The sequence below is a fragment of the Arachis hypogaea genome, chromosome 1 (assembly GCF_003086295.3).
Source record: "Arachis hypogaea cultivar Tifrunner chromosome 1, arahy.Tifrunner.gnm2.J5K5, whole genome shotgun sequence".
NCBI lineage: Eukaryota > Viridiplantae > Streptophyta > Magnoliopsida > Fabales > Fabaceae > Arachis > Arachis hypogaea.
In genome coordinates this window covers 37,025,604-37,044,930 of record NC_092036.1, presented here as the reverse complement: position 1 = coordinate 37,044,930, position 19,327 = coordinate 37,025,604, and the positions used below count along the sequence as shown (strand labels likewise).

Here is a 19,327-nt window from a genome sequence, read left to right as displayed (position 1 = left end):
CATCCTTCCCATTCAATCATGATTCTCTCACAGCCCACTTTCATCCAAGGCCTTGTATGCAGTCCATTTCAGCCAGGCCCAATTCCCATCCAAGCACAGCACCTCTTTTTCAAACGGAGCCGATTTCTTCCCGTCCAAGCACAGCTACTCGGCTCGTGCAAGCTTCATATCACCCCTTTCAGCGAACAGTTAGAAGCAGGTTCCCCTTGGACACCTGTCACCATCAGATAACTCTAACGAGAATATCTGTATCCCCCGATCTATACCCTATAATCCCCCTTGTTTTAAATGATTGGGATAAAATCACCTCTTTTAAAATAGCATGTGCCTAGTCATAAAAAAAAAAAAATAGCATGTGACCAACATCTTCAATAAATGACCTGTTACTAGCTATTGTTCAATCAACACTATTATTATTGGAAAAAAAAATTTTACCTAATCCTTTTGGCATCACTCTTCGGCTCTTGAATCCCTTTACAAGTTCTCCAAGTAAAATAAGAAATACTTTATCTTTTCTATTTAGGGTTATACTATCGTGTGGAAAGAAAAATTTGTCTGCTAATACTGAAAGTATGCGGGTGAATGAGAATTAAGTACAATTAATCAGTCGATGAAGAGAAATTGCATTAATAATGATGATTATGGTATTGAGTTTTTTTTAGGATCCAAAAAATATTTGGACTCACACTGAAGTTTGGTTTTTTCAGTTGTATTATTGAATAAAGATGAAGTAAATAAAATATATGACGGGTTGTAATGATTATGGAGTTGTAAATGAATTTTTTTGTAAATATATTTTTGGAAGTTTTTTATTAAATTGTTAATTTTTGGTCAGTTTGACATAGTATGCAGTTCATTTTTTTTTTATTGAGGGTGATACTAATTATTAATTTATAATCCAAAATAATACTAAAAATCTAAACAATTTAAACACACATTTAGTATAATAATTATTTTTTTTAATAATTTTAGTTTCTTTTATCATAACAATTTCAATAACTAAATTAACAATTACTATCTCCCTCAATAAAAAAAATTGCATATTTTGTTAAACTGACAAAAAATTATCAACTCAACAAAAAATTTTCAAAAATATATCAAAAAAAATCTTTATAACTCCATCGTCAATATAATCCATCATATATTTTAACCACTTCATTTTTTTTTCTATAATACAACCAAAAACACCAAACTATGGTATCAACCCAATTATTTTACCAAATTATTGCTTGACCATCAAAAAAAGCCCAAGATCATAATCATCTTCAACTAATTAATTACCTTATACAGTATTTTCTGGGCATGCTACAAACTTTATTAACAAGGTAAACACGTGTTCTTTTTTCTTCTATTACACATACTTTTAGCATTAACTGAAAAATTTTCCTTTGAGCATTATAGTATTGGCCTTCTATTTAGCCCAAGTAAAAGAAAGAAAGTTGTACCTGTAATCTTATTTTATTTTCAACGCCTATTTTATTTTCAACGCCACAAACTTATACTTTAATTTCAATAAGAGAGGGGAATACTTCTACATGATTCCAATCTTTTTTAAAGACGTTGTTTGTAGTCAATTTTTTAATTATATGAAGTATTTTTTTATAGTTATGTGAAATTTAATTAATTACTTTATAAAAATTTTGCTAAACTAATTAAATTTAATTAATTTTTTACACATTAAATAGAATTTTAAAAAATGAAAGCAAAAAACTACACTCTTTACAAGAAATCAAAAACTATATGTATGATATCAGATATGGCTCGAATAGTTATCTTTTTCTTTGGACGAGTTTTTCTTTTATAAAGATTGATATCTCTTTTTCAATGCTGAAATAATTTCTCTTTTAATAAGTTAGTCGTTGTACCTTTAATTGTTGTAGTCGTTTGGCATTAAAGAGGAAATTCTTCCATTTTTAATATGATATATAGTAATGTGCGACAATTTCCTTTTGTATTTGATCTGATTTTTGTTTATGATTGAATTAATCATCAGTTGTTTTTGTTTGAATAATCATAAATTGCTAATTATAATCTTTGACGTTCAATCCTACAATGTTCACAAGAAAATAAGTTATAATAGAAAATTATAGATTATGTTTGTTATTACAAGATAATTTATTAATTCTTGATTTAACATACATAATTTTGTGATAGATGGTCATAATCAAAATTATAGTGATAAACTGAAGATGTTGTTTCAGAATGATCATAAATTTATACGTACCAATACGTTTAAAATATGGACAAATAACAACAAGCTACGTGAAATTTATTTTTTACCTCAGTACCTAATTTTATTTTAAAATATATATATTATATCACTAATTTTACTAAAATATCTTTATAATTTAATAAAAATAAAAATTATTTTTTTATTTAATATTGTAAAAGTTAAATACCCTTTTTTATATGTTAAACAAAAATACTTTTTTAGATTAATCAAATTGTTTAATTTTACCATTTCAAAATTTAAATAATCTAAAAAACAAAAATAAAAACACATTTAACAAAATTATTTATCTCTCCATAAACCCTAATAAATCATTCATACAAAAAAATATGAATTATACTAAAAAAAATCACTTTATTGTTTAGTTTGCTGGTTTCTCACGTATCCCTTCATATCCCTTCGTATCACTTTATATCTCCCTCTCTTCTCTTCAATCTTGCCTCTTTTTCACGGTAAAGAAGACAAATAAGCTTCCTCCACGGCGCCTTGCCAATGTCACCGCAGTTTTCGCACGCGCCTCACCAACCGAGGAGAACGTTGTTGCGTCAGAGAGCGTCGCCATCTTGTGCGTTCCAGATAGCGTCGCCGTCTTCCTCGTTCTTCATCACCGTTGTCAGCCTCTCCCTTCGATAACATTCTCTCTGTGATTTATGTGATTTTAATTATTATAGCATTGTTGTGATTTTTGTAATTAATATAATTTAGTTTGATTTCTGGGATTTTATATTAGTTGTTGTTAATTTTGACAAAATGAAAAATTTAAGCATCAATTTGGAGATTGTTGCTACCTTGCTGGAGCTTCTGGGGTTGCTATTTTGCCTGGAAATGGGGCCTCATTAGGAGAAGTATTAATGAATTGTGTATAGAAGATACTCGTTTCTTTTAGCTTTTTGATCCTGGCTTTAATGCTGGAGTTGAGTACGACCAATTGAGCTTTCTAAGCAAATGATAAGATCAACTTAAAAATGATTTTTTAAAAAATACAAAAATACTGCCAATCAGATTTCAATTACAAATGTGATAGAAGAATGATACTTGATATGAATTTCTTGCAACATAATGTGCTTTTGGCCTTGTTTATTTCATATAAAAACCAGTGGAGAACATTCCTAACGACTTAATATTTGTTTTGTATTGACTTCATGAAGTGCATTTGTTGATGAACTTCAAAGGCGAAATGTTATTTTTGGGATGAGTATATATGTCACACATACTGACAATGATTTGGATCCATATTACTTGCAAGCATTTGCTTATGCTTATTTCTTCTTTTTAGTCTTTACCTCCATCAAGAGGCGTCATTTTGAGCAAGTACAAGTGGTTGTTTCGATCATTCTAAATGTGTTGAAGGCTGTGACTTTGGATTCAGATGACGCAGATGATGCAGAACCGTAGAGTGTATTTCACAGAGCTGTTGGGATTGCAAATTCTATATATGAAGTTTGCAATAAGTTGGTCTGTTAATTTGAAAGATTTGTCCCTCTTATTTGATAGAAAATTTTTAGCTACTAATTCCAATATTTGACAACAGTTTATTATTATTATTATTATTATTATTATTATTATTATTATTATTATTATTATTATTGCATATTGCCATTTTCATCGATATTGTCCAGAGAAAAATGCACATGAAATTTTGCAACAGTACATCCATAAAAGAATGCCTAGACTCTAATAATGAAACACATCCCGATATCCATTTTGGACTCCAATTGTTCTTGAGTTGGTGGAGTCAATTCTAAGGCCCCGACGGGGTGGACCTCCTTCCCTCCCTGAGGTGAAGGATGCAATATTATTCCTTCATGTTTCATCACTTTCATGTGTTTTATTTTGGCAGCTTGAATGAAGTGCATCTACCTTAATAGCATTCTTACGACATTATGTATCATCCCAAACAGGTTTTGTCAGCTCTCAACCTATACATATTTGTACTGATGATAGAATCTATAGGTATGTAACATCAAAACGTATAGATTATAGCACAAGTTTACAATGTATTATTTTCGCATACGTAAAATTTGGTGGGATCCATAGATAGATGAATATATCTTAAACAAAGTAAGACTGCTTATATTGTTAGTGTGCCTAACAATGAGATGTTAAACTAGTAGTTTGTAAGAATTTCTCTATAATGTCTATGATTTATCAGCAAATGCTCAGAGAGTAGTAGTTAATGAGTAGCGAACTATAGTTAATGAACCGCTTGAATGATGGATTTTTCTATAACAGGAGATAAGATTAACTTTTTATTAAAAAAGTGTAAACAATTTATGATATCACTTCATTGTTTGATCACGTTGTTGATCCTGTCTAGTAGGACAAAATTTTGCTTTTGGCACATCTTTGTCGTTGGCAGATTCAATCAAACTTAGAATTGAAGGTTTTGGTCCTTATTTGTATCAGGAAAGACAAACCGCACTAGAGTATTATCTAGGAGCAATTTAGTGAAGGCCTACAATGAATGGCTGCATCCTTTCCGCACCTTGGTGAGTGGGATTATGACAGAGAACAAGGATGATTATAATCAGCTTGCAGTTGACATTGTGTGTACTTTGAATCCACTTGAACTTCTTTTGTCCCATTGCATTGAGCTTGTAGAAGAGAAGCTTAAGCAATCTACCACATAAGCTTTTCTTTTTTACCAAAGTTGTCCTCTTTTGTGAAACATTCCCTCAATGAGAATACTTGGTTTCAATAGTAATCCTCCTTATAGATAAGGAATACAAGTTTATTGATTATATAAAGAAACTATGTTTATACATGATTTACAATGTAAACAAAATATGTATAATTTCCTATATCTATCTTGTTTGTACTGACAATAAAATCAAATTATTGGACAACTAAATTGATATTTAAAACATAATTTAAATTGATTAAGAAAATAAACTTGCTATATTTTACATTTATATTATATTAATTAATATTTATTTTTTATAATAGAGCACAATGACATTGTTTGGTCTACTAGGTCTCCCACTTAGTGGGAAATTTCTTTTTTTTGGTTCAAAAATTGCTTTATGCCACCAACTGAGCTTGGCGAAAACCCGCAAGATTTGTTTTCACTTGAAATATTTAATCTCAAGATAAGATTTTGCCAACACAATCAGGCCTCTAATTATGTGGAAAACAAATCTTCCACCTCTGCAAAAGGAACCTAGAGGCTAGAGCTAGCACAACTAACAATAATAGAGCTATGACGAGTACACACTTAAAAGTGGAGCATTTATTTATACCAAATTCTTTCTACAGGTGATAAGAGTTAGTGTTCTGATGTGAAGTTATCTACGAGGTAGAGTGGTATGTACAAGATACAAGATACAAAAGAAGTTGGTTGCTTGATAAACATTTCACGACAATAGAGAGTTGTGTTGTCCAACTAATTTGTGTTCTTGCTCCGCTTATTGATTAGATGGTATTATTGATGATTGGTGAATTGCACGGAACTTCATGTTTCATTGTTGGTCGATTATCCTCTAATATCTCAAATAGGAAAACATCCTTATATCTCACAGATGAGACATGAACTTGGATAATTTAAGTGTAACCATAAAATAAAATCGAGATATTTGACCTACAAAGAATGATACAGTTTATATGGTTGAAATGTTTTGAAATTTCAAAAGCAAAGAGGTCGAATACCCCATATGAAAATTAGTAATGAAGGAACTTGCTACTTAAGCATCACTTATATGGCGGTTTAATTCTAGAACTAACAAATAAAAAAGAATTAAAAAAACTTAATTCATGATTGCCACTTCTTCCTTCAGCAAAGCTGGCAGACAGATCAAGTAAGTTTGCCCCATTCAAGACTTTCTTCATAATTTTTGCTATTACTTAGAGCCTCACAAAATCTCTTGGACTGTACAGTGTTCCAGATTTGTGGACTCTTGAACTTGATTTTTGTGGACTTTCTCCGATAACAGTAGTGCTTAGCTTTGAGAGACGAGATCCTCTGCGGCCAAGCTTGTGATTTGCTGTGTTCCCATATTGCCCTATAAATATCCTAGATACAAAGAATTAATAGATCAAGAAACACATGATCAAGCATTAGACACAGTTTTTTTATGAAATCTCACAAGAACCCATTAAGTTGAACCAAAGAATTGATAAGAAACACTCACGTACCAGAAAATCAAATTGAAGAAAAAACACAAGGAATGACACATATGTTTAGCTAACTAATTCAAAAGTAAAACCCAACTATCAGGCAATTAAAATGAGCACAAACTAGGTGACCTAAAGAGGAGAACCACATTACACAATACTCTTTCACTCAAACATAAACTGCAAATATCTTCAGAAGTCTTTCTCATACTCTTTCAAAAACTCATATCACATCTTCCAACCATATGGCATGAGAATCAATACTAAGAATTCTAATAAAAATAGGAAATTAACAACGATTTGTAGGCCAACACAGTTACTGAAACAAAATATGCACATTAAATGCATGGAGTGCTACCTATAATATAATGTGACAAGAGATATCTTCCAAAAACAATGCCACTGAACCAAAGCCATTTTAATAAAATCAATTGAACCTCTTCATAATAACTAAAGAAGCGAGTAAGCAACTTCTTCAGAGTAAGATAAGATACCTTCCAAGAGCTAACCATAACTGTGGTGAGAGACAGCAAGCACGGAAGTCATCAGTTTGAATAGTTTGACATTTTAAACTTGGCAAGGCAACTGAGATGGAAGGTTTGGATAGTTTGGAATATGAGATGTTGTTGGTCTTCTGGTGGAAGCTGCCACCTGTTTTAGATTCACAACACAAAAGGGTCCACACCAAACACACATGGCTTAAGTCAACAAAACTAAGCTCAACCAATCAGAATTGAAAAGTTCCTAAGATAAACCAAAATCTTGAATGGCTAAATTCACAAAAGAAGCTTGTGACACTAGTAACAACTAGCAATTCTTCTGCATCATTAATATTTTTACCCCAAAAGGGAATCCTTCTCCCTAATATGAAAAAGGATATTAATGAAGATATTGTGTCTTTACTACTATGCCAGCATCTTTAGTGTTTAATTCAGATTGATTGAAGCACTAATGAAGATTTAGCATTAGAATTAGCACTGAAAATTTTATCAGAAGAAGACATGTACCTGCTCACTATGTCCTTGGGAAAAGTAATAAACAAGACTTCCCACTTGAGGCTAAGAGATAAGAGGGCCAGTACAAGCATGCCACAGTTCTGAATTCAAAGTTTTTCTCACAGAAATGCAACATGTTGACCTCGGAGCTCTTCTGCATTTTTTATAAAAATATTTGGAAATCCATCAGCAAAAGACTTGGAGAACCATAAAATTACTCAGCTTTTAAATTTTCTTTTCCTAAACGACGCATGAAGAAATATCAAAACATAATAACATATGTTAAGGGGAAGACAAGTAAAGACTAATACACATTGTTAATAAGCCAAAATTGGAAATAAAATGAATGTTCATTCTGTTAAGTTCAGAGCATATCCAAATGAGAATTGGGGTGAAGTGATGAACATAGATGAGAAAATGAGAGGGAATAATACACAGGCACTACAAAAAAAAAAAACAGGTTAAAATGGCATTTATATTATGTCGGTTTTGAAGAACCGCCATAATATTTGGATATTCCGGCATTTTTCATTGATGCCATAATTATTTTTGGAATTGTGGCGGTTTTTATAATTAAGGCAGTTTTGAACCACCATTATCACCTAAGTATAAAACTTCCCCAATTTCATAAACCCTTACTGTTGAAACGCTGTTCTCCTGGATGGCCTCTGCGACGATCTCCGATCCTCTTATGTTCCCTGACGATCTTCTCCGGTGACATCTCCTCCGGCATTGATCTCCATTGACGACATCTCCTACAGCGACAATTTCCTCCGGTAACGTCTCTTCCAGCTTCCTCTCCTTGTCGTCCTTTGTGTCGTCTCCACCAAAATCGTCAACGCCTTCCTCTACGACAATCCAGGTCAGCTTCCTTTCCTTCCTTTCCTCTCCTTTTCTTCCTTACCATTCAGATCCGCCGCTAGGGATTGCATTCCGCAGTAGAGGAATTCCTTTGTCAACTTCTAAGCCAAAACTGGTGTAGAGGTTCGTTCCTTCTCTTACTGTATCGCAATACATAATTTGGATGTTTTGTCCGATTTCAACTTTTAGGGTTCAGAAGAAAATTTTGAAAGTGACGAGCAACAATTTAATTGAGAAAATAGTTAAAGGAAAATAATGCTCCTAAACTGTAGATGGTTATTGAATATCAAATGCTATGAAGTGGTAAACATTGTGTTTCACTGGTTGATGAATTAGCAAATCACCATTTCTATTTTGTGCTTGTCATTGTGGGAAAGAAAAGTATTTTTGAATGGTTATTGGGTTGATCAGTTTATCACATTGGCAATAATAAGATTGTTTTTTGATGTTGCAGAATACATAACTGTGTCTGGTGTTGCTGGACCGTTGATTATTCTTGATAAAGTTAAGGTAATGACTAGTTTTGATGCTATGCTTATTGCATATTCTAGAGTTTTGAACTTTTCTCAATGAAATGTATCACTTTCTGCGTGGTGTGATTGAATTTTATACTGATCAACTGCAATAGGGACCAAAATTTCAAGAGATTGTTAATATTCGGTTAGGGGATGAAACTTCACGGCATGGACAAGTTCTAGAAGTTGATGGTGAGAAAGCTGTTGTTCAGGTGAGTGGTTATTGCCTAACTCCAACATGCACGTGCTATTATCATTTAGGGATGCTATCATGAAAACTGGGATGAAGTTTATTCACTGTTTTGCTATATTGATTCGGTCTTTGAAGGTACCTCTGGGATTGACAATAAGTTTACAACAGTGAAATTTACTGGAGAGGTATAACTTGTTTTTATTATTGTCTACTTTAGCTTGATGCCCATGTGAAATTGAGTTTGCAAATTTATTGTAAATATTTCATGAAATTTCTACTGTTTTGACTTCATTATTGTGTTTACTGATGAGTGACATGTTAAACATTGTTCTGTTTGATTAATTGAGAGAGTTTAGTAACTCTTAAGCACTAATTGTGTAATTATTTGAACTAGAAATTAAAATTTCTATTTCTTGTGCAGTGATCTTAGCAACAACCACATTGGAGGGCCATTCCATTCACTGTGTAATAAACATTGTGAATATACTGCTTAAAAAATAAATTATAAACATTGTGAATATACTGCTTTTGTGCTGTGTGCAGGCTGCCGTCGTGAATTCACAGACCCTTGAAGAAGTTGCAAGACTTAAAAAGGTCCTTGCTTTTCTAGATCTGATGTTCACTTGTTCAATTTTGATTTTTACTCTCTACTGTTTACTTCTTAGATGACCCTTTCTTCTTATTGCTCATTTTTGTAAAAAAGCATTGAGATTATTATGAACATTAGACCATGATTTTCAAAGTTAATAATAAAATGAGATCTCAAATGACTTGTTATTTTAACCATTTGCTAGCCTTAAAAGTTTTTAGACAGGATCTTTGTTCGTAAAAAGAAGAAAAACTATTTAGTTCTTACTACCAAGGTAAGCTCAATAGCTCCCCTAAACTTGAATATATGTGTTTAGGTGAAGCAGAATGCTTTCTAGAAAATAAAAGAAAACTATTTTAGATTCTTGCTACAAGTAATCAAAATTGATATTTCCCCTAAACTTGCGGAGCACGCAATTATGGAAAGCCTTGTTATGACATTTCCTTTGGCTGTTATCTTCGTTGAGGATTTCTTTTCATCTAACTTCAATTTCTTATCTATGGTTAAAAATTGATGCTAATGCAACACATTTGATTTGGTGATATTGTTAAAAATTGATTTTGTTGTTTGCATATTGGAGAAAATTCTTAAGTTAGGAGAAATTCAATGAATCTGTAATTGATATACTGTTTTAGGTGGCACTGGTGTTACTGCTGGAATTAAGCAATGAAGTAAAAGTTAATGGTTATGGTGGTTCTGAGCAATGTGAATATAGTCCAGAACTAGCTAGAAGACCACCAGTCTTAGTCTTATTAATTATATATATTCATCAGTTCAAATCTTTATAGATCTGTGGCAGTCATTGTGCGTGAACTCAAACCCTTGTTACATTATTGTATGTGAACTCAAACCTTGCTTTTTTTTCTTCTTCTTTTTATTTTTAAAGAATACAAGAATTATAGATGTGCCTAAATTAATTCCCTCCTCCTTTCTTCTCTAACTATTATTTTTGAGTTTTATGAAAAAAATAAATTAATATTGCCCTTTGTTTTTGAATTTTATGGAACAAGAATCAATACAGAACAACGCTGCCGAATTTGATGACTTTGGAATGAATTATTGTTAAGATTTAAGCTGTGCATTTCAAATTATTAAGTTTATTTTAATTTCAGTGATTAATTAGGATGCAACTATCTTTATTCATTTATTTTCCTTCTATATTTTGTAGGAAAAATTAATTTTCATATACATAACTATTTGAGAAAGAAAAATTCACAAAGCTATTATGATTTCCACAGAATTATCATTTGAAAGAGGTAATTATAATTTTTTTATATTTTCTTTTAGAATACTATTTAAGCAAGTAAGTTTTTAATATCTAATTTTCTTTATATATATATATATATATATATATAGTTTTTTATTGATTAGATTTTTTAAAATTCCTATTTGTGGTGCCTCTTATTCATGTCAATCGATAAGTCATGCATTGAAAAACTACAAAACACGCATGAGTATAAAGATGGTCTAAACAAGTTTTTGGATTTTGCTTTTGAGCATCGATCTCTCGGGGGTCGTCAAATTAAATGCCCTTGTCCGGTGTGGGGTTTTGGCAAGTGGTAAACAAGAGAGAAAGTTTTTGAACATTTAATAGTCAAGCTATTTCCAAAAAACTACAAAGTTTGGTATTGGCATGGTGAAGAAGCAGTTGGAGTTGGGTCACAAGCTCATCAAACTAGTCATATTGTACAAGATGATTTGACATCTCAACATCCAATGGTAACAAGCTCAATGACGCGTTTGGAGTTGCTGGACTTGACTTGAATGAAGATGGATATGAAGATGGAGACAATATAGAAGATGGAGATGAAGATGAAGACAACATAGAAGATGGAGATGGAGACAATGCAGAAATGAAGAGCACAATGGAAAAAATGTAGAATTTTACAAGTTGTTGAAAGATGGTAATGAACAATTGTATGAAGGGTGCACAAAGTATTCAAAATTGTCTTTCTTATTTAATCTGCATCACATAAAGTGCTTATACAGAATAAGCGACAAAGCCATAACCGAAATCCTCAAGTTAATAAAAGATGCTTTTGGAAATGCAAAGATTTTAAATACTTTCTATGAGGCCAAGAAAATCATAAACAAACAAGGGCTTAATTATACCAAGATACCTGCTTGCCCTAATGACTACATGTTATATTGGGGGGAGGATGAAGATTTGCAAGAATGCAAAAGATGCAAGACATCTAAATAGAGCGATGCTAAAAAGAAGAAACTGGCAAAGATCTTATGATACTTTTTACTAAAATCGAGACTTCAACGATTATTCATGTGTTCTAAGACTGCTCAATCAATGCGATGGCATGCTTTGACAGAAAAGAAAGATTCGAAGATGAGGCATCCACAAGATTTTGAAGCTTGGAAGACATTCGATTTACTTCATGATAGATTTTCCGAAGATCCATATAACAATGATGAAAGAAATGGGTATAAGGAAAGATTTATGGCCAGATGAAAATGGGAGATATCATCCATCTTTGTTCACAATGTCAAATTCCATGAAAGATATATTCTTGCGTACTATAAAGAATACTAGAGTACCAGATGGTCTTTCGAGTAATATTTCTCGGTGTGTTGACCTGAAGCAAAGAAAGCTCTCTGGATTGAAGAGCCATGATTTTCACGTCCTTATGGAGCAACTATTACCCATTGCATACGTAATGTGCTACCAGATAAAGTTATTGTAGTGCTAATAGAGTTGTCTTCATTCTTTCAACAGTTGTGCTCTAAAAGCTTAAGTCTTACAGAACTTGAGAAGCTCCAACCTCGAATAATCCTTACCCTTTGTCATTTAGAAATGTTGTTCTCTCCTTCTTTTCTTTACAATCATGGTTCATTTAACCTATCATCTAGTTGATGAAGTAAAACTTAGAGGAGCAATACACTATAGGTGGATGTATCCTATTGAGAGGTAAATATCTCTTTTCAATCATTGTTCATTTAATCTGTCACTTAGTTATATCTTGCTTACTAAAGCCAATTATACAAACTAGGTATTTAGGATATTTGAAGTCCTATGTACGAAACAAAGCTTAATCAGAAGGTTCTATAGCTGAGGGATATGTGGCTGAAGAAGCTCTTACATTTTGCTCTCGATACTTAGAAGAGATTGAGATAAGATTTAATAGGCCACCACGTGTTGATGATCATCCGTATGGTAATTATATAACATATGTTGATTCACTTTTTCCACAAATGGATAACCTTAAGGGAGCTTTTATAGTATTTGAGTTGTCACCTATGAAAAAAAAAACAAGCATATCGCTATGTGGTTCTAAATTGTCCATATGTCAAACTGTTCATTGAGTAAGCACTTAAGGATTTATGTATTTACTTGAAAATAATTGTTTAGTTAGAGTTAAACTTTCATATCTGACAGTGACTTCAAAGATTTTGTACGAAGATGATCTAAAGGTAGAAGGCCTTCAAATGTAGAGATAGAAAAAAGAGTCAATAAAGATTTTGTTACTTGGTTTCTTATGTAGGTAAATAGAAAAGTGATAATTTTTTGCTAATATTAAGCAGTATTTATAGATATAATAACTAATATGTTTTTCTATCATAATAGCTTATGAACCCAGACATTATGAATACTATGCATGAGGATTTAAGATACTTAGCAAGGGGTCCATCACGATATGCCAAGAGGTTTTCTACATTTAGTATCAATGGGTTCTCCTTTTGAACTATGAATCGAGACAATGGGTTAAAGACCCAGAATAGTGGAGTTTTCTTATCGTCTTCAACTCCTTGTGTTGCTAGCGTTAGTGATGCTAATGTTAGGAATGCTTATTTGTCATATTATGGAAAATTAGAAGATATTATAGAACTAAACTACAATGGCCAATTTCGGGTTACTTTATTCAAATGTAAATAGGCTGACACCACTAGAGAACGGGGTTGTAGAAAGGATAGTTGAGGTTTTACTTCTGTTAATTTTTCACGAGTAATACACAGTGGTGACCTAGAGGAGGATGATCTATATATTGAAGCCTCACAAGCTCAAATGGTATATTTTGTCAATGATAAAGTGAATAAAGATTAGAGTGTTGTCGTGCATTTGAAGCCAAGAGACTCATATGATATGGGAAAAATGAAGATGATGAGGCATGCGAGAATGAGCCATGGTTAGAGCAAAACTTGGATTCTTTATTTGAAAATGGTGATAATCTATCATTGTTAAGAGATGAGGTAGATGATGAACTACTAGATGATGACATTGGAGAAGACGAACACATGTCAGAATAGTTAGTAGGTTAAATTAATTTATGGTATGAAATTTATATTTAAGTTTTCATTTAGTTATAATTCACATTTTATCTATACTTATTAATTATTTTATTTCCAACTATTATTTTAGTGTTCCTGTGAGATCAACTAATGTTAGTAGGTTACATATAGTAGTGCCTATTAACAAAATTAAATTATAGTAGCGCCTGCTGATATATACTAGTTACCAGGTCTTCAAATTGAGCTAAGCCAAAGACGGTAGAGTAGGTGAGATTAAGGGGAGGTTCAAACTTAGCTACAGGTCTATTCAAGTATGCTTGAAATTTAAGATAAAAATAAAAAGGACAGAAATGAAAATCTTGTGATTTAAAACCTATAACTAATTTTGTTTGTAAATTTTACATAAATATGTTTAAATTCATTAATTGATTTAATGGAACTACTAAGCTTTGATGCACATTTTATTCTATATTTATTAATTATTGATTTGACCTATTATGCTGATATGACAAAGCAAAAGAGGTACAAGAATCTACTTAAAGCAGCAGCTGCTGCAAATTCTTCACAAGACAAGTCAATAGCAGTTGCAAATTCATCCCAAGACAAGTGGGCAGCTTCAAATGCATCACAAGTCAAGTCCGTAGCAGCTGCAAATTCCTCCCGAGACATATCAGTAGCTACAAATTTCTCCTGAGACAAGTCGGCAGCAGCTACAAATTCCTCCCAAGACAAGTTGGCAGCTTTAAATTCCTCCTGGGACAAGTTGGCAGCTGCAAATTCCTCCCGAGATAAGTCAGCAGCAGTTGCAAGTTCCTTCCGAGATAAGTTGGCAGCTTCAAATTCTTTTGAGCCATCATCAGTTGCTCCAATATATCTGAGCATCCATCCGAACCTAAACGTAAACATGGACGCAAATCTAAACATTATTGGACTGTTGATGCCATAGGTACGTATAGATATTTTATTAGTATTTTTAGAGTTCCATCATATTGAATCTAAGCATTATTGAATTTAATCCACAATAGATTAGAGTTCCATCATCAGTTGCTCCAACTCTGCATTGTTTTAAATCTCATTGCTTGTAATCGGATTTGCTAAAAGAATCATCAGGTTTAATTAAATCTCACTGCTTTTATATTTATATGCCAACAATGAAAAAGACTAAGCTCACCACATAGTCAACATCATGTTTAACCCTTTTTTTACATACTACTACTCACCCAATTGAACATGTTTTGATTCTATATTCACTCAAATTCTTGTTCAATTTTATGTGCAACCCTTTTTTATGATACCAATAGTGGCAATGCAATAAGCATTTGGACTTCTTGGATGCTATTCTTCTTTTTTAATTTACATTATTATTATTATAAAGTTTCTGTGTTAATATTAAAGATTGTTTGTTATTTTTGAAAATAGAAATTGAATTCTTGTGATACCCTTAGCTTTATCTGAATAGGGACAAGTCCAAATCCCAGGTCATAAAGCTTGAAGGATGGACTAAAAAACAAAAAGAAAACAAAACTTGAAATAGATAAAAATAGAAGAAGTAAAGTGAGTTTGATTAGCTAGTTATTGGTAGGCTGGTTTCTTGAAATTCTTGGAATGTTCTCTACTCAATAAGTTTCACAAGTACAAATACAATTATGTTCTTTTTTTTTCTTTGCTTTATCTCCTTCAGTTTTTTGAAATCCTTCCTCAATTCATTAATAGAATGTTGTTAGATTAGGAAGTTATAACCTAGTGAATAATAATCATAAGGTCAGGTTGCTCCCATGCATGAATGTTTTGTGTGATGTTTATGCTCAAAGGAGAGCACTAGTACCAAGACCAAAAAAATGAGAGCTCTAGTTTTGGATGTAACTGAAAGAGACAACAGAAAAAGAATACAATAAATTGTTATCCATATATGATATGAATTGATGATGAGTATGTAAAATTCGGTTAATTAATGGCTAATTAACCCATAAATTAAAATATATTCTAGGGAGTGAGAAATGAGATTTTTATGGTTTAATGTGATAGAGAATTTTAAAACGAGAATTTTGACACTAATTTTAAAAAAATCGGCCCAAGATTGGGTCGAACGAGCCAAACCGAACTAACCGGACCCAAGTTGGGCCCAAGGCCCAACCAAGTCCCTCTTAATTAAGAGAGCTCAGCTCTCTTCTTCCCAAAACAACACACAGACACGTTGGTTATGAGAAGGGAAACAAGAAAACCCTTACTCCTATTCACCTCAATCTTCCATTGTTGATAACTTTTGATCCGAAGCTCCGATTAATGCACCGTTTGCGGCCATGCGACTGCGGCGTCGAGCTCTACAAAACCCACACAATCAATCTTGAGGTAAGTCATAGTTTCATCTTCGAATTATCAGCCCTCATTTTCGAAAATTAGTGGGTAAAGTGTTGAGATTTTTTAGTTTGGATGTTATAGGCTCGAATTAACTTGAAGAAAAGGCTTGTCCTTGCTTCCTAGATCCTTGGGAAATGTAAGATATCTCCAACCCTAATGGAAATATTGAATTTAAAGTATTGGGTATTGAGTTATTGTGTTTTGATGTGATATTGTGGCTTAGGCATTGTATATGTGTGTTTTGGAGCTTGATTGGTGATTTTGGAAAGCATGGAAAGGAGCTTTGTGTTGGAAAATTTGTTGGTGAGGCTTTGGAAACCTTGGAAGTTGAATTTGAGAGTGTTCCAGGTGGAACGGGAATCGGCCAAGATATGGTTTCGGTTTCTTGTATCTAAAATATAATGTGGTTGTGAAAACGTAGGCTAGTGGCCTTAGGATAGGGTTTTGAAATAATGAGGTAGTTGATGAATGATGTAAATTGTGTTGTTATGCATGAACTTAGTGGATTGTGACATGTTGATATATTTGAGGAATGAATTGGATTGATATGGATACATGGATTGATATGTTTAATTGATGAAAAGGTTGAAGCTCTAGTTGATGAGCATGTTTTTGGAGTATGATATTAACCTGTGAAAATATATGGTGATTGATGAAATTGATTGTTTGCTTTGGAAATTAAGAGAGGGAAGGATGATTATCAAATTGAGATATTGGTTAAATATGGTGTAATTGGTTGGTTGATGATTGGAAGGGGTTTGGAAATGATTGATGTGGGATGGTTGAGTTTTTGGTTGATTTTGAATGGATTGGGAAGTTATGTATTGAAATTTGGAATTTATAAGTTTTGGTAAAAATGAAATTTTGATGAACTTCAACGGATCATATCTTGGGCTATTGTTTTCGGAATTTGATGCTTTTATATCAAAACAAAGATGATTTCATAAGCTTTAAAATGGTTTAAATTTGATGAAAATCTGAATTTTGTGGAAGGAGATACGATTGTTGGAAGTTTGGGCCAAAAATATGAATTCTGCAAATTCTGCAGAATTTGTGATTTCTGGTTTGTGTGCACATGCACAGCCCTGTGCACACGCACACCCCGCGAAAATTTGGACCTGTGTGCATGCACAGCCTTGTGCGTATGCACACGCGGGGACAGGGCTATTAATAGGAGCGTTAGCACGCCCTGTGCGCACACACAACTAACGAAAGATTGCGAGATGTGCGTACACACAGGCCTGTGCGCACGCACACGTCGGGAATGTGAATCTGGTGGTGGCGCTAGCACACCTTGTGCGCGTACTCAACCCTGGAAATTTAACTTTCTAGGCGTACGCACAAGCCTGTGCGCATGCACACTTTCTGAAAATGGCTCTGGGCATGCGCACGCACACACCTGTGCGTACGCACGCGACCCAGTTCTTTTCCAAAGCTTTTGTTTTCAGTTCTTTCACATTTTCAACAAGCTTATAACCTTCGGAGGTGGTGTTTCACACTTATAAACCCCCAATTTCATCCCTTAGATCTTAAATTGATATAGACTACCTAGTGAATGAGAGTAAGCTAGGGGAGAGGGTAACTTATGGGTGAAGAAAGAGGATGTTATGATGAATATAATGAATGATGATGATATGAGTTGTTGAAGAGGATGGTGGAGTGCTGTATATGATATGAGCCGAATGGCGGTGTGTAATGATGATTATGGCTGATTACGAATTATGAATTTTAAGCCGGATGGCTGAGATGAAAGCTAATATATGGCTATGATTTATATGCATATATGCTGAATTGTTGATTATTGTGATTGTTGCACTCCGCTTATCTGAGATACGAGTCTCCCTGGGTGAAAGCAGTGGCTAGCCACCATGTACTCCAGGTGGAGACTCGATACTCTACTGACCCTATGTCATAAGTGTGGCTGGACATCGTGAAAGTTCCGAATGAGCTCATCCCCGTAAATATACACCAGTGAGGGTGTTGGATATATATGTATATATGATGTTATGTTGTGGATAACTCGAGTTGGGGATGCACGACATAGGGACAGTCCAATGGTTAGCTACCAAGACTTGTCGGGCTGGCTTTATAACCGACAGATGAGACTCATCAGCCACTAGGACAGGCATGCATCATATGCATTATATGTGATTTGTCTAAATTGCCTAATTGATTGCATTATTACTTGCTAATTGCCTAATTGTCTTACCTGCTTCCTACTTGTGCATTTCTTTGTTTGATTACTTGTGATTGCATCTCAATTACTGTTGGCGGTTGGGAGGTTTGCATGATTTGGAAAAGAGATATTTAGTTAGCCTGAAGATCCTTAAGTTAGTCGTTTGTTTTCATCTCTTATGGTTTAGTTATATTTTATACGCTCTTATTATATCTAGAAGTTCTAGGATTGCCTTCAGCTTTCCCAGGACATTACATGTTAGATATTTGGGCACTGTTACCATGCTGAGAACCTCCGGTTCTCACCCATGCGGATTTTGTGGTTTTCAGATGCAGGACGTGAGGCTCTTCGCTGAGGCATGCTGGAGACTTTCTTTTAGGCGAAGATCCTTAGCTCTGGGGATTTCATTTTGATCTTATATACTTGTTTAGATACTTATATTTCCATTGTATATGTATTTTGTATTGACTCCCCTTAGAGGTCATTTTGGAGAAACAAGTATTGTATTTTGTGTTTTAGGATTTTAATTTGGGCAATTCCTTTATATATGTATGTATACCTATATGCTCGGACCGGTTATCTTCGCAAGCCGAGTCCCGAGTCTTGATATATCTATTTTGGAACTCTTTTGTATATCTTCTCGTGTTAGCTTATCTTATATTTGTTTCATTTACGTTATCGATTGGAGTGTTGCGCATTTTAAATTTAACGGTTTTGATTTACCCCTTTTTCTTCAAAGGGTCCTAGTTATAAATTTATTTCACACTACTATAATTACTAAATTTTATTTTAGAGGTCATAATACCTCGCCACCTCTGTTTTATGACTTAAGCATAAGACTCCGTGTGGTAGGGTGTTACATTATGGTATCAGAGTAGTTCATTCCTGTAGAGCCTGAGGGACAGACCGACTATGCTTCTGTACATTCTCTGTGTTTGTGTTTATGTGCTATTACGATATCTGACTGATATAACTGGCATAAACGTTCATGATCGTGCATTTAGGACTTTGAGCACTAGACTTCTGATATTGAGACTGATCAACTTGATATCGATTGTTTG

General features: G+C 33.5%; 4 long non-coding RNA genes across 5 annotated transcripts; 3 read left to right on the top strand and 1 right to left on the bottom strand.

The window, feature by feature from the left end:
• The first annotated feature begins 2,567 nt into the window (after window positions 1–2,567).
• LOC140173029 (uncharacterized) lies at window positions 2,568–3,821 on the top strand. The gene is made up of 2 exons (XR_003818397.2): window positions 2,568–2,842; window positions 3,507–3,821. It is a non-coding gene; the product is annotated as an uncharacterized lncRNA (long non-coding RNA).
• A 223-nt stretch (window positions 3,822–4,044) lies between these two features.
• On the top strand, window positions 4,045–4,981 carry LOC112802261 (uncharacterized). The gene is made up of 2 exons (XR_011862627.1): window positions 4,045–4,183; window positions 4,637–4,981. It is a non-coding gene; the product is annotated as an uncharacterized lncRNA (long non-coding RNA).
• Window positions 4,982–5,762: 781 nt separating this feature from the next.
• On the bottom strand, window positions 5,763–7,780 carry LOC112802256 (uncharacterized). Its single transcript, XR_003202248.3, has 3 exons — window positions 7,348–7,780; window positions 6,835–6,991; window positions 5,763–6,239 (listed from the first exon to the last, which is right to left on the bottom strand). It is a non-coding gene; the product is annotated as an uncharacterized lncRNA (long non-coding RNA).
• LOC140173511 (uncharacterized) lies at window positions 7,724–10,406 on the top strand. 2 transcript variants are annotated; one of them, XR_011862624.1, is made up of 7 exons: window positions 7,724–8,319; window positions 8,651–8,706; window positions 8,825–8,923; window positions 9,040–9,089; window positions 9,326–9,369; window positions 9,448–9,498; window positions 10,129–10,406. It is a non-coding gene; the product is annotated as an uncharacterized lncRNA (long non-coding RNA). The 2 variants fall into 2 exon arrangements; XR_011862623.1 differs by lacking the exon at window positions 10,129–10,406 and having other exon boundaries at window positions 7,869–8,319; window positions 9,448–9,687.
• The last annotated feature ends 8,921 nt before the right edge of the window (window positions 10,407–19,327 follow it).